Genomic DNA, 15,304 nt, shown 5'->3' with positions numbered 1-15,304 from the left:
TGATTTTACACCAAGAAAGCCCCTATAGTCTCTGCCCAGAAGCTCCTAGATCTGATAAATAACTTCAGCAAAGTTTCAAGATACGAAATCAATGTACAAAAATCAGCAACAATTCTATATACCAACAATATCCAAGTGGAGAGCCAAATCAAAAATATAATCACATTCCTAATAGTCACAAAAGTATAAAATGCCTAGGAATGCAGCGAATCGCCTTTACAATGGAAGTTACAAATACTGCTGAAAAAAATCAGAGATGACACAGGCAAATGGGAAAACATTACATGCTCATGCATAGGAAGAATCAATATCATTTAAATGGCCATAATGCCTAAAGCAATTTACTGATTTAATGCTATTCCTAACAAACTACCAATGACATTTTTCACAGATTAGAAAAAAACTATTCTAAATTCCATATGGAACCAGAAATAAACCTGAATAGTCAAAAGCAATCATAAGCAAAAAGAGCATAGCCAGAGGCATCACAGGACCTGACTCTAAACTATACTATAATGCTACAGTAACCAAAACATGATACTCTTCTCTAACACAGGTTAGAGAACCCAGAAATAAAGCCACATAGCTATAACCATCTGATCTTCAACAAAATTGACAAAAACAAGCAATGAGGAAATGAGTTCCTATCAATAAATGGTGCTGGCATAACTGGCTAGCCCCTACCCTGAAGATTGAAACTGAGCCCCTTCCAGTTTCAACTCAAGGTGAATTCATCTTTAATCCGTCAACTCAAGATGGATTAAAGACATAAATGAAAAACCTAAAACGATAAAAGTCCTAGAAGAAAACCTAGGAAATACCATTCTGGATGTAGGCCTTGACAAAGATTTCATGATGAGGATTCCAAAAGCTATTGCAAATACCCCCAAATTGAAAATAAGACCTAAGTAAACTAAAGAACTTCTTCACGTGAAAAGAAACTATCAACCCAGCAAATAGAAAAGCTACAGAGTGGGAGAAAGATTTGCAGACTACGCATCCAACAAAGGTCTAATATCCAGAATCTATATGGAACTTTAACAAATTAACAAGCAAAAAGCAACCCCATTAAAAAATGGGCTAAGGACATGATCAGACACTTCTCAAAAGATGACATACACACAGCCAACAAGCATAGGAAAAAGTGTCCAACATCACTAATATAGAAATGCAAATTAAAATTACAATGAGATACCATCTCACAATAGTCAGAATGGCTATTAATAAAAAGTCAAAAAATAAACTGATGCTGCTGAGGTCATGAGGAAACTGATACACTACTGGTGGGAATGTACATTCCTTCAGCTATCGTGAAAAGTAGTTTGTAGATTTCTCCAAGAAATTAAATCAGAATTACCAATCGACCCAGCAATCCCATTACTGGATATATACCCAAGGGAATATAAATTGTTCTACCATAAAGACACTATTCACAGTAGCAAAGACATAGAATTAACTGAGATGCTCATCAATGGTGGACTGGATAAAGAAAACGTAGTATATATGGACCATGAAATACTATGCAGCCATTAAAAATAACAAAATTATGATCTTTGCAGCAACATGGATGGAGCTGGAGCTATTATTCTAAGCAAATTAATGCAGGAACAGAAAACCAAATACCACACGTTCTCACTTATAAGTAGGAGCTACACATTGAGCATATGTGGACACAAAGGAGGGAACAATAGACACACTGGAAACTACTTTACCAATGTGGAGAGTGGAGCCTAGGGGTAGGGTGACAATTTGAAAACCACCTATCTGATACTATGATGATTACCTGAGTGATAAGTCATCAGTACACCAAACCTCTATGACACGCAATATACCCATGCAACAAATCTGCACAGGTACCCCCTGAAACAAAAATAAAAGTTGGGAAGAACCAAAGAACCAAAACATAATTAAAATTTTTTAAAAAATAAATGCAGTAAAGATTGTAAAGCCAGAAAAAAAATTTCCAAATCATTTTCCACAGTGGTTGTACTATTTCATAATTCCCACTGGCAACATATCAGATTTTAAGTTGGTCTGCATCCTTGCTAGCACTTAGTAATATCTTTTTTGAGAAATTTTCAGTCATTTTAAACTATGTGTTATGCTATCTCTTTATGTTTTAATTCTCACTTCTCTAATAGATATGATGAACAATAATTTTTCATGTCTTTGTCATGCATATGTCCACTTAGGGGAAGTATCTATTGATATCTTTTCCCCGCTTACAAAATTTAGTTATTTGTGATAAGTGAACTCATGTTAGGTGACTGTTTTGGACTAAGGTCTGTCTCCAGGCCCTAGCAGAACAGACCAATACAGAATGGAGACACTGGTGCTAATTGTCACTTAATCAAAGCAAATGTTGGCTCATCCTGTATTCTCTTGTTCCCTGGACTGTCTCCTCTGCTTTCCTTTTGCTCTGCTATGCCCTGCTCTGAAAAGACTTCTGCCATTTCTCCCCCAGTAAGCAGGCCTGACCTACCAGGAGGGCAGCATGCAGCTGTGCTTTGCCTGCTCTCCAAGCATGCCATGGCCCTGAACCAGGGGTCTTGGCTGACTGCAGACTATAACCTGTATAGTGCCTACAATTATACAATACCATCTACGGAATAAGCTCTTGTGAAAAATGCTCTTCCTGCTGGCTGCAATGGATGAGTGGCTCAGTGGTCTGGCCTGGCTGCAAAACACTTTACAGATACAGGAGCTGGTGTCACAGACGAAGTTTATAGAGGAAATGGTGGTGCTGTAGTGCTTAATTTGGGTAAAGAAAGGTTTGAAGTCAAAAAAAGTGATCAAATTACACAAGTTTTCTGTGAATGGATTTTTTATCCATAAATAGAAGTTCAAGCTCTGGATGAAACTGAAAGGCCTTCAGAAGGTTTAGGTTCCACTGGAAAGAATTAAAATCTATGCCAAAATAGAAAATGTGAAATCATACTGTTTTCTGAAAAATGAAGAGTTTTGCTTAAAGTGATTTGTTGTTTGGTACTTCTCTAAATTTAATAGCTTTAAATTTCTAAAAAGACTGCATTTTCATATGATCAAGGAAAGAGTACATCTGTATAGATCACATAATATACCTTCTTATGTTTTTTTTTCCAATAAACAGTTGTATGTAAATATGTCTTGTGGTGACCTTATTCAAACGGTGTCTTTTAAAAAGTTAAATGTATATCAATTACTAATACAGAAAAACTTGTATTACTTAACTCAATAAATGATACCCCATTAGCAATTTATTTTGCTTTAATGGCTTTAAATCATCAATACTTTTTATTGAATAAACTTAAATTCTTTCATGGATACAAAATCTTGCGTAAGCTGAACCAAAATAAATAAAAAATGAAAGGGAGAGATTAAAGTTGTTCCTTGTTCTTCCCTTCTCTTCAGTAGTCTAATTTTTTTTAATCTTAAAATTCTTTGTGAGGTTGAGAAAAGAATCTTCAGTTTATTTTTTCATTATTACATTTCTTTTGGTAGATATCCTGTTGACTAGGAGAGGTATGCTCTCGAAAAGACATGTGTCTTGGGAATTTCTTACATTTAGTTTGTTTCCCTGAATTTCATCTGAAAACTAAAAAGTATCTGAGATAAGTGTCAATCAATTTGGAAGTTTATTTTGCCAATGTTAAGGGCATGCCCAGGAGGTAGGTCTGTGCCTTTCTCCAGAGATGATTTTGAGGGCTTCAATATTTAAAGGGGAAAAGCAAGCTGGAGGAGATAGAGGGAGGCCGTGGTCACATTACTGAATGCACATGTTACAAGAGGAATAGGAGCAGGTAGGGGCATAACCAGTTATGTATTCCTCTCTCCCTCATTAAACTGGCACTTTACATAAGATAAAGTGAACGTAGAGTAGCTACCTGTGGATATATTTAACCTTTTATCTGTAGCTATCTGCTTAGGAACAAAAGGAAAGGCAGCTTCTTACATGACTCACCTTTCAGATTCATTTTCTTCTTTTGGCATAATGCATTAGGGTCCCACATCTTTATGTTTCTTTCACATTTCTCCCTCTTTTCTTTTGAAAATCTTTCAGACAAAGCATTTGTATTAGTCACCTTCACACTGCTATAATAAACTACCTGAGCCTGAGCAATATATAAACAAAAGAGGTTTAGTTGACTCACAGTTCCGCATGGCTGGGGAGTCCTCAGGAAACACAATCATGGCAGAAAGTGAAGGGGAAGCAAGGCACCTCTCACATGGTAGCAGGAGAGAAAGAGCACAAGGGGGGACCTGCCAAACACTTTTAAACCATCAGATCTCATGAGAACTCACTCACTATCATGAGAACAGCATGGGGGAAACTGCCCCCATGGTCCAATCATTTTTTACCAGGTCCCTCCCTTGTCATGTGGGGATTATAATTCAAGATGAGATTTGGGTGGGGACCAGAGTCAAACCGTATCAGCATTTTAGAAAACAAATGAGTTTCTGGTTTTGGGTTTTATCTGATCACTCATGGCTAGGACTGTTTATTTCTAGAATACATAATGTAATTCATCATTGCAGTATCCTAGAGAATAATTTCACCAGTCTAATAAATCCCTTCTGCTTATCCAAGGTATACCTTCTCCCCACCCCAGATCACTGGCCACAACAGACATTTTTACTGTCTTTATAGCTTCGCCTTTTCTAGAATGTCAAGTAAATTAGATCATATACTATCTATCATTTTCAGACTGGCTTCTTTCACTTAACACTAAGCACTTAAGATTCATTCATGTTTTTTGTGCCTCAGGGGTCATTTTTTTGGTTGATGAATAATGTTCTGTTGTTGTTGGAACACAGTTTTTCCATTTACCTCCTGAAGAACATCTTGTGTGCTTCCAGTTTCTGACAATGATGAAGTAAGCTGCCACATATATTTGTATGCAAGATTTTTGCATGGGCATAAGTTTGCAAACCAGTTGGATGTATACCTAGGATTGAAGAGACTGTGTTCAGTTTTGTAATGGAAACAGCTGACAAACTGTCTTTGAAAGTTGCTTTACTACTTTGCATTCCCAGCAGTGATGACTGACAGTGTCTTTTGTTCCTTGTTGCCAGCCATTGGTATTTTCGATTTTTTGGATTTTAGTCATCCTAATAGGTGTGTATCTCACTTTTATTTAATTCACAATTTTCTACTGAAGAATAATGTTGATTATCTTCTCTTATGATTATTTTCCATCTGCATATGTTTTTTGTCAATGTGTCCATTTAGAGATTTTTGTCTGTGAACTTTAAAAAGCATTTGGGGCCAGGTGCGGTGGCTTACGCCTATAATACCAGCACTTTGGGAGGCTAAGGCAGGCAGATCATCTGAGGTCGGGAGTTCGAGACCAGCCTGACCAACATGGAGAAAGCCGTCTCTACTTAAAATACAAAATTAGCTGGGCATGGTGGTGCATGCCTGTAATCCCAGCTACTCAGGAAGGCTGAGGCAGGAGAATCGCTTGAACCTGGGAGGTGGAGGTTGCGGTGAGCCGAGATTGTGCCACTGCACTCTAGCCTGGACAATAAGAGCGAAACTCAGTCTCAAAAAAAAAAAAAAAAAAGCATCTGGGCTTCTATTTTTCTGATAAAGTCTTTTAGCACTTTTTTTGTCTTTAAGTCAATTAAATATAGAAAATTAAATCATATAAATTATATATAAGTATATAAAATATATAATATATAATTATATATAAGATATCTAATGAGCTCTTTTGAAATTAGAAAAATATCTAATTTTACAAACCTCAAAATTATTTAAGGTCCCTTATGCAGCAGAGAGTAGCAAGAAGAAAGAGACAGGCAGAAATAAATGGAGAAAACAGAATTCGGTTGACTGAGGAGGGTAAAAAACATCCCTTTTTGTCAAAAAAAAAAATATCCTAGAAGAGAAAGAAAGCATAAAGGCCTGATATATATATATATATATATATATATATATATATATGCTTGCTTTATACATATATATATGTATGTGTATGTGTATATGTATGTATATTTACCTTTTTTATTATTATACTTTAAGATCTAGGGTACATGTGCATGACATGCAGGCTTGTTACATATGTATACATGTGCCATGTTGGTGTGCTGCACCCATTAACTTGTTATTTACATTCCTATTACATTAGGAATATCTCCTAATGCTATTCCTCCCGCCTCTTCCCACTCCACGACAGGCCCCGGTGTGTGATATTCCCCACCCTGTGTCCAAGTGTTCTCATTGTTCAATTCCCACCTATGAGTGAGAACATGCGGTGTTTGGTTTTTTGTCCTTGTGATAGTTTGCTGAGAATGATGGTTTCCAGCTTCATCCATGTCCCTACAAAGGACATGAACTCATCCTTTTTTATGCCTGTATAGTATTCCATGGTGTATATGTGCCACATTTTCTTAATCCAGTCTATCACTGATGGACATCTGGGTTGGTTCTAAGTCTTTGCTATTGTGAATAGTGCCGCAATAAACATACGTGTGCATGTGTCTTTATAGCAGCATGATTTGTAATCCTTTGATGTGCTGCTGGATTCAGTTTGCCAGTATTTTATTGAGGATTTTTGCATCAATGTTCATCAGGGATATTGGTCTAAAATTCTCCTTTTTTGTTGTGTCTCTGCCAGGCTTTGATATCAGGATGATGCTGGCCTCATAAAATGAGTTAGGGAGGATTCCCTCTCTTTCTATTGATTGGAATAGTTTCAGAAGGAATGGTACCAGCTCCTCTTTGTACCTCTGGTAGAATTTGGCTGTGAATCTGTCTGGTCCTGGACTTTTTTTGGTTGGTAGGCTATTAATTATTGCCTCAATTTCAGAGCCTGTTATTGGTCTATTCAGGGATTCAACTTCTTCCTGGTTTAGGCTTGGGAAGGCGTATGTGTCCAGGAATTTATCCATTTCTTCTAGATTTTCTAGTTTATTTGTGTAGAGGTGTTTATAGTATTCTCTGATGGTAGTTTGTATTTCTGTGGGATCAGTGGTGATATCCCCTTTATCATTTTTTATTGCTTCTATTTGATTCTTCTCTCTTTTCTTCTTTATTAGTCTTGCTAGCAGTCTATCAATTTTGTTGATCTTTTCAAAAACCTGATTTTTTGAAGGGTTTTTTGTGTCTCTATCTCCTTCAGTTCTGCTTTGATTTTAGTTATTTCTTCCCTTCTGCTAGCTTTTGAATGTGTTTGCTCTTGCTTCTCTAGTTCTTTTAATTGTGATGTTAGGCTGTCAATTTTAGATCTTTCCTGCTTTCTCTTGTGGGCATTTAGTGCTATAAATTTCCCTCTACACACTGCTTTAAATGTGTCCCAGAGATTCTGGTATGTTGCGTCTTTGTTCTCATTGGTTTCAAAGAACATCTTTATTTCTGCCTTCATTTCGTTATGTACCCAGTAGTCATTCAGGAGCAGGTTGTTCAGTTTCCATGTAGTTGTATGGTTTTAAATGAGTTTCTTAATGGTGAGTTCTAGTTTGATTGCACTGTGGTCTGAGAGACTGTTTGTTATAGTTTCTGTTCTTTTACATTTGCGAAGGAGTGCTTTACTTCCAACTATGTGGTCAATTTTGGAATAAGTGTGATGTGGTACTGAGAAGAATGTATATTCTGTTGATTTGGGGTGGAGAGTTCTGCAGATGTATATTAGGTTGGCTTGGTGCAGAGCTGAGTTCAATTCCTGGATATTCTTGTTAACTTTCTGTCTTGTTGATCTGTCTAATGTTGATGGTGGGGAATTAAGGTCTCCTATTATTATTGTGTGGGAGACTAAGTCTCTTTGTTGGTCTCTAAGTACTTGCTTTATGAATCTGGGTGCTCCTGTATTGGGTGCATATATATTTAGGATAGTTAGCTCTTCTTGTTGAATTGATCCCTTTATCATTATGTAATGGCCTTTGTCTCTTTTGATCTTTGTTGGTTTAAAGTCTGTTTTATCAGAGACTAGGATTGCAACCCCTGCTTTTTTGTTTGTTTTCCATTTGTTTGGTAGATCTTCCTTCATCCCTTTATTTTGAGCCTATGTGTGTCTCTGCATGTGAGATGGGTCTCCTGAATACAGCACACTGATGGGTCTTGACTCTTTATCCAATTTGCCAGTCTGTGTCTTTTAATTGGAGCATTTAGCCCATTTACATTTAAGGTTAATATTGTTATGTGTGAATTTGATCCTGTCATTACGATGTTAGCTGGTGATTTTGCTTGTTAGTTGATGAAGCTTCTTCCTAGCATCAATGGTCTTTACAATTTGGCATGTTTTTGCAGTGGCTGGTACCAGTTGTTCCTTTCCATGTTTAGTGCTTCCTTCAGGAGCTCTTGTAAGGCAGGCCTGCTGGTGACAAAATCTCTCAGCATTTGCTTGTCTGTAAACGATTTTATTTCTCCTTCACTTATGAAGCTTAGTTTGGCTGGATATGAAATTCTGGGTTGAAAATTCTTTAAGAATGTTGAATATTGGCCCCCACTCTCTTCTGGCTTCTATGTAGAGTTTCTACCAAGAGATCTGCTGTTAGTCTGATGGGCTTCCCTTTGTGGGAAACCCGACCTTTCTCTCTGGCTGCCCTTAATATTTTTTCCTTCATTTCAACTTTGATGAATCTGACAGTTATGTGCCTTGGAGTTGCTCTTCTCGAGGAGTATCTTTGTGGCTTTCTCTGTATTTCCTGAATTTGAATGTTGGCCTGCCTTGCTAGGTTGGGGAAGTTCTCCTGGATAATATCCTGAAGAGTGTTTTCCAACTTGGTTCCATTCTCCCCATCACTTTCAGGTACATCAATCAGATGTAGATTTGGTCTTTTCACATAGTCCCATATTTCTTGGAGGCTTTGTTTGTTTCTTTTTACTCTTTTTTCTCTAAACTTATCTTCTTGCTTTATTTCATTCATTTGATCTTCAATCACTGATACCCTTTCTTCCACTTGATCGAATCGGCTACTGAAGCTTGTGCATGTGTCACATAGTTCTCGTGCCATGGTTTCAGCTCCATCAGGTCATTTAAGGTCTTCTCTATGCTGTTTATTCTAGTTAGCCATTCATCTAATCCTTTTTCAAGATTTTTAGCTTCTTTGCAATGGGTTCAGACATCCTCCTTTAGCTTGGAGAAGTTTGTTATTACCTATCATCTGAAGCCTTCTTTTCTCAACTTGTCAAAGTCATTCTCCATCCAGCTTTGTTCTGTTGTGGGCAAGGAGCTGCATTTCTTTGGAGGGGAAGAGGCACTCTGATTTTTAGAATTTTCAGCTTTTATGCTGTTTTTTCCCCATCTTTGTGGTTTTATCTACCTTTGGTCTTTGACGTACAGATGGGGTTTTGGTGTGGATGTCCTTTCTGTTAGTTTTCCTTCTAATCGTCAGGACCCTCAGCTGCAGGTCTGTTGGAGTTTGCCTAGGTCCACTCCAGACCCTGTTTGCCTGGGTATCAATCACCAGAGGAGGCTGCAGAACAGCAAATATCGCAGAATGGCAAATGTTGCTGCCTTATCCTTCCTCTGGAAGCTTCATCTCAGAGGGGCACTGGGCTGTATGAGGTGTCAGTCGGTCCCTACTGGGAGGTGTCTCCCTGTTAGACTACTTGGGGGTCAGGGACCCACTTGAGGAGGCAGTCTGTCCATTCTCAGATCTCAAACTCTGTGCTGGGAGAACCACTACTCTCTTCAAAGCTGTCAGACAGGGACGTTAAAGTCTGCAGAAGTTTCTGCTGCTTTTTGTTCAGCTATGCCCTGCCCCCAGAGGTGGAGTCTACAGAGGCAGGCAGGTCTCCTTGAGCTGCGGTGGGCTCCACCCAGTTCGAGCTTCCCAGCTGCTTTGTTTACCTACTCAAGCCTCAACAATGGCAGACGTCCCTCCCCCAGCCTTGCTGCTGCCTTGCAGTTCAATCTCTGACTGCTGTGCTAGCAGTGAGCAAGGATCCGTGGGTATGGGACCCTCCAAGGCCGGCGCAGGATATAATCTCCTTGTGTGCTGTTTGCTAAGACTGTTGGAAAAGTTCAGTATTAGGGTGGGAGTGTCCTGATTTTCCAGGTACTGTCTGTCATGGCTTCCCTTGGCTAGGAAAGGGAATTCTCCTACCCGTTGCACTTCCCGGGTGAGGCGATGCCCCGCTCTGCTTTGGCTCACAATCCATGGACTGCACCCACTGTCTGACAAGCCCCAGTGAGATGAACCTGGTACCTCAGTTGGAAATGCGGAAATCACCCATCTTCTGCATCGCTCACGCTGGGAGCTGTAGACTGGAGCTGTTCCTATTCGGCCATCTTGAAACTGCTCTATATTTACCTTTTTAAATTCTTGTTTCTTTTTTTTCTCAGACGTTAGATATGAGTTCTAAATTTCTTTTCAAATAATTAGTATGTCAGTATGTTCAATTCTTTGCCTTCTACTTTTAAACTTAACTTCCTCGTAAAGCAACCTTTTTCGATTACCTACTCTACCCTGACTCATTCCAATCACCTGTGCCACCTTAACTCATTCTGATCACCTGCTCCACCCTAACTCATTCAGATTACCTGCTACCTGCTCTGCCCTGACTCCCGCCAAAACACTCAACCCAACATTCTCTTTAAATTAGCCAATCTGAATTAGTTTAGCCTGTGCAGGCTAACCCTAGCCAATAGGACAATGACACAGCAGCAGGCACCACATGCGTCAGGGATAAGAATCCCTTCCCCTCCCTTGTCCAAGTGTGCACTCACCATTGCTCCACCTGTAAGGGCATACCCTTTTATAGAAGTAACTTGCCTTGCTGAGAATTAAAAATAAAATTTTATATTTGAGTGCTATTCCTTTTGCTGCACTGAAACTTTATATATAACAATTTGGGGGCTCGCCTGTGATTACATTCCCCTCTAGGGACGTTCTCTGGTTCTCTCTTGTGAGGAGGCACCCCCTGCCCCCTTGTGGCAGCCTCAGGGGTGAGAAATCAAGACCCACCCAGTGCAAGGAATAACCTGGGCTCTCAGCAACGTGGGGGCAGGGGACTGGCCAGAAACCTAGCTTAAAGGATCCTTACATAGTGCAGCAACAACTCTGTGCACAGACCAAGGAAGGAGAAGCTGTGGGAGCTGGTAAAATATTTCCTTGGTGGTCAGGACCAAGGTAAGAAAGTTGCAGTGGGGCGGGGGCGGTGAAGTACTCCTTGGTTGGGGTGGCTTAGAAGTTAAAAAGTGGTGAGACATCCCCATTGTAGGGGATTGAACCTCACACAAATCTCCAGTAGTAGAAATGGCAAGAAACTTCCAGTGGGGAAACTGAGCCTCACCCCAAAAGGCAAGAAATTTCCAGTGGGGACATTGAGCCTCACCCCAAAAGGGCAAGAAATTTCCAGTGGGGGAAATTTAGCCTCACCCCAAAAGGCAAGAAATTTCCAGTGGGGACATTGAGCCTCACCCCAAAAGGTGAGAAATTCCCAGTAAGGGAAATTGAACCTTGAACCTTACCCCAAAACCATCAAGATGGGAAATACCCCAAGCAAGACAGGGAGCAAGGAGGATAAAGATGGTAACAAAGATATCCCCCCGGATAGCCCCCTAGGTCTCATGCTAAAACACTGGAAGGATAATGAAGAGACTACAAAAAAAAAAAAAAAAAGGGAAAAAGCAACAAATGATAAAATATTGCTGTTTTATTTGAACTCAGGGACCCATCCTCAAACCCTCAATCTTCTGGCTAAAGTTTAGGTTGAATGAGCATGTAATGTGTCAGCTTCTAATCCGGTATGTTAATGATAAAAGTCCAGTGTCTCAAGAAGAACTAGGCTATGGAGACAAGGACCTGCCCTCCTTTTTCCCTTAAAAACAAATAGGGAAGAACCCAATCTGGCACCTCAAAATGAAAAGTCAGAGGAGCCAGCTCTCATGCCTAAAAATTCCAGTGCATGAGATCCTCTAGACTATCTTCCCCCATTCAGTGTCCCCAGTCTTTCCCCTCAGACAGCCACTGACACCTCAGATCCCGTTCCAAATTCCCCCTCTACTCATGTTATCCCTCCTCCTTATAACCGTGACTCTTGGGAATTACCATTCCATCAGTCTGTTCCCTCCCGACCTAAATACCCCTGTCTAAAAGGACTCCAGCATGAGGTAGAACGATGTAAAAAAGATATTCAGAATTTCCCATTTCCCTCTGTACCTAAGGGGTTAGCCCTGATCCTCTTACCTTTGAAAGAAGTACCACAAGGAGGGTGGGGGGAGGGGGGAAAGGGGCATTGGCTTTGTAAATGCTACCCTAACGAGTTCAGAAGTCTACAATTTTAAAAAAGGAGCTTAAATCACTACTAGATGACCCTTATAGAGTGGCAGACCAAATTGACCAATTCTTAGGACCTCAGTTGTACACTTGGGTCGAGTTAATGTCCATCTTGGGCATCCTCTTTTCAGAGGAAGAAAGAGTAGCTCCACTCCTGCCGGTCCCTCCCCTAGGGGAAGGGGAAGGAGAGGGGAGAACAGCAGCATAAGCAGCTGGCAGAGGCAGGGAAAGAACATCAGAGAGGAAAGAGAGAGAGGGGGGAAAGAGAGAGAGAGAAAAAGAGGCAGAGAGAGAGAGAGAGGAAGAGACAAAGAGGGAATCAGAGAGAGAGAGACAAAGAGGGAGTCAAAGAGAGAGAGAAAGAGAGGCAGAGAGAGAGGAAGAGACAAAGAGGGAGTCAGAGAGAGGAAGAGACAGAGAGACAAAGAGGGAGTCAGAGAGAGGAAGAGACAGAGAGACAAAGAGGGAGTCAGAGAGAGAGAAAGAGAGAGGCAGAGAGAGGAAGAGAGACAAAGAGGGAGTCAGAGAGAGAGAGAGAGGAAGAGACAGACAAAGAGGGAGTCAGAGAGAGAGACAGAAAGAGAGAGAAAAAGAGAGGCAGAGAGAGAGGAAGAGACAAAGAGGGAGTCAAAGAGAGAGAAAGAGAGAGACAGAAAGTCAAAGAGAGAAAGAAAGAAAGATAGAAGTAGTAAAGAAGAAACAGTGTACCCTATTCCTTTAAAAGCCCAGGGTAAATTTAAAACCTATAATTGATCATTGAAGGTCTTCTCCATAACCCTATAACACTCCAATACCACCTTGTTGTCAGTGTAAACAAGGGCATAGCCCTAAAGCACTGAGGCCACTGACAACCTGTAGCCTTCCTATCTAAAATCCTTAACCTGCGGATGGCCCAAATGCATTTAATCTGTAGCAGCAACTGCTTTGCTAGCAGAAGTAGAAAAATAGCTTCTAGAGGAAACTTCATTGTGAGCACACCTCACAAGTTCAGAACTATCTTAAGTCAAAAAAAAAAAAAAAAGCAAAAAGGTAGCTTACTAACTCAAAAATCTTAAAGTATGGGACTCTTCTGTTAGAAAAAGATGATTTAACATTAATTAACCACTGATAATTCCCTTAACCCAGCAGGTTTCCTAACACGGGATCTAAATCTTAATTAATTACCATACAAAGGTCTGACCATACATAGGAGGAACTCCCTTCAGGACAGGACAATAGATGGTTCCTCCCGGCTGACTGAGGGAAAAAAGACACAATAGGTATTCAGTAATTGATAGGGAAACTCTTGTAAAAGCAGAGTTAGGAAAATGGCCTAATAATTGGTCTGCTCAAACCTGAGAGCTGTTTCTACTCAGCCAAGCCTTAAAGTACTTAAAGAACCAGGAAGGAACCATCTATACCAATTCTAAGTAAATCTGAACTAAACAAGGTCTTATTAACAGCAAAGGATAATTGAAATCCCAAACTTGCAAGGTTTTCAACAAAAGTAAAATTTGCTAAAAGTTCAGTGTAACATGTATTATCCTAACTTCTAATCTTATGGCCTTAGGCAGTCTAGCCCACAGACATGAAAGAAGTTCGCTTTGGAACAGAATGGTTATCATCTTTAGGAAAAAAAGGGTGGGGGGGAATTTAAGTAAAAAGAATGTTATATGGTAAATTCTTGTCCTAAAATAAATTAACTGGTTGTTTAAAGAAAAGGATGTTTGCAGCAAGTCAGAAAGTTGAGGCATGTGGAAGAATTGTCTGTGAAAGTCATGACAAAAAAAAAGTTATAAAAGAATTTATGCAAGAAATGTTGTATAATTTAAAAGTATTTAGGCCTCCTGAATGTGGAACTATTGAAGAAACAGTTTATGTGCAAGGTGTATAAGGAAAGTAAAATATACCTTTGGTAAAAGGATTATATGGAGGAATAATGATGTGGATTTTTACCTACATTAAAAGGTTAAAAAATATTTTGTTTTAAAGGTTTAAGCAAGTTTTGAAACATTAATTGTAAAGGAAATTCTGTGTGTAAACATATTGGCTAAAGTTACAGAGGTATCATCCAGTTTTTCTGTGAACTGGACATTGTAAATAAAAAGTAAAGTAGAGGTTCGTCTTCAAAGACTTTCCTTCCAATCTAATTAGGAATAAATAGTAACTTATCTTAGAAGCAAAATTATTCAAAGACCTGTGCTCCTAAACACTTGCCCTGGCATGCTTATACTGGTCCAGGCAAGCATCAGGTCATAGCCTGTTCCTCTTCTTTATTTAAAAGTGTTTTTACCTTTCTCAGCATTCCACAATTTACTTCCTCCTTCCTTTGTTCTCCTCTACCTTTGCCTCTTTTAAAAACTCCTAAGTTGCTAGCCCTTCGGGACAAATACAGAATGTGAGGTCCCATTCCAGCCAATGGAAACCGGACACAGCAGTAGGATGGATGCGTCAGGTTATAAATGACCCTGTCTCCTTTGTTTGGTGTATTCTCATGGCAAAACTGCTGGCCAGTGTACCCTTTCTGTAGGAAGTAAAAATGGCCTTACTAAATAATAATGTTCAAGTGCTATTTTTTTACGGCACCAGGGAACAAGCATTTCAAACAATTTGATGGGCCATATGGGGATACATTCTCCTCTGGGGGTGGTCTCCAGTCGTCTCTCATGACGGAGCGCGCTCCCTTACCTCATTGCAAGCGTCTCATGGGTGAGAAATTGAGGCCCACCCGGTGTGATGAATAAACCTGTACTCTCAACAATGCAAAAATAAAGAGAGAGAGAGAAAAAAAAAAACTGGCCAGCAACCTAGCTTAAAGGATCCTCACATACTGCAGTGACGGCTGTGCACAGACCAAGGAAGGAGAAGCCGCAGGAGCCGCTAAAGTAAAAAAACTGCAGGGGTGGTAAAGTATTCCTTAGTCAGGATGTCTTAGAGGTTAGAAAGAGGTGAGAAATCCCCAGGGGGTTGAACCTCAGAAAGAGGTGAGAAATCCCCAGGGGGTTGAACCTCAGAAAGAGCTGAGAATTCCTTGGGGTGGGGGTTGAACCTCAGAAAGAGGTGAGGAATACCCCAGGGGGGGTTGAACCTCAGAAAGAGGTGAGAATACCCCAGGGCTTGG

This window comes from Pongo pygmaeus, chromosome X (assembly GCF_028885625.2).
Source record: "Pongo pygmaeus isolate AG05252 chromosome X, NHGRI_mPonPyg2-v2.0_pri, whole genome shotgun sequence".
NCBI classification, from domain to species: Eukaryota; Metazoa; Chordata; class Mammalia; order Primates; family Hominidae; genus Pongo; species Pongo pygmaeus.
This window is presented reverse-complemented; position numbering follows the sequence as displayed.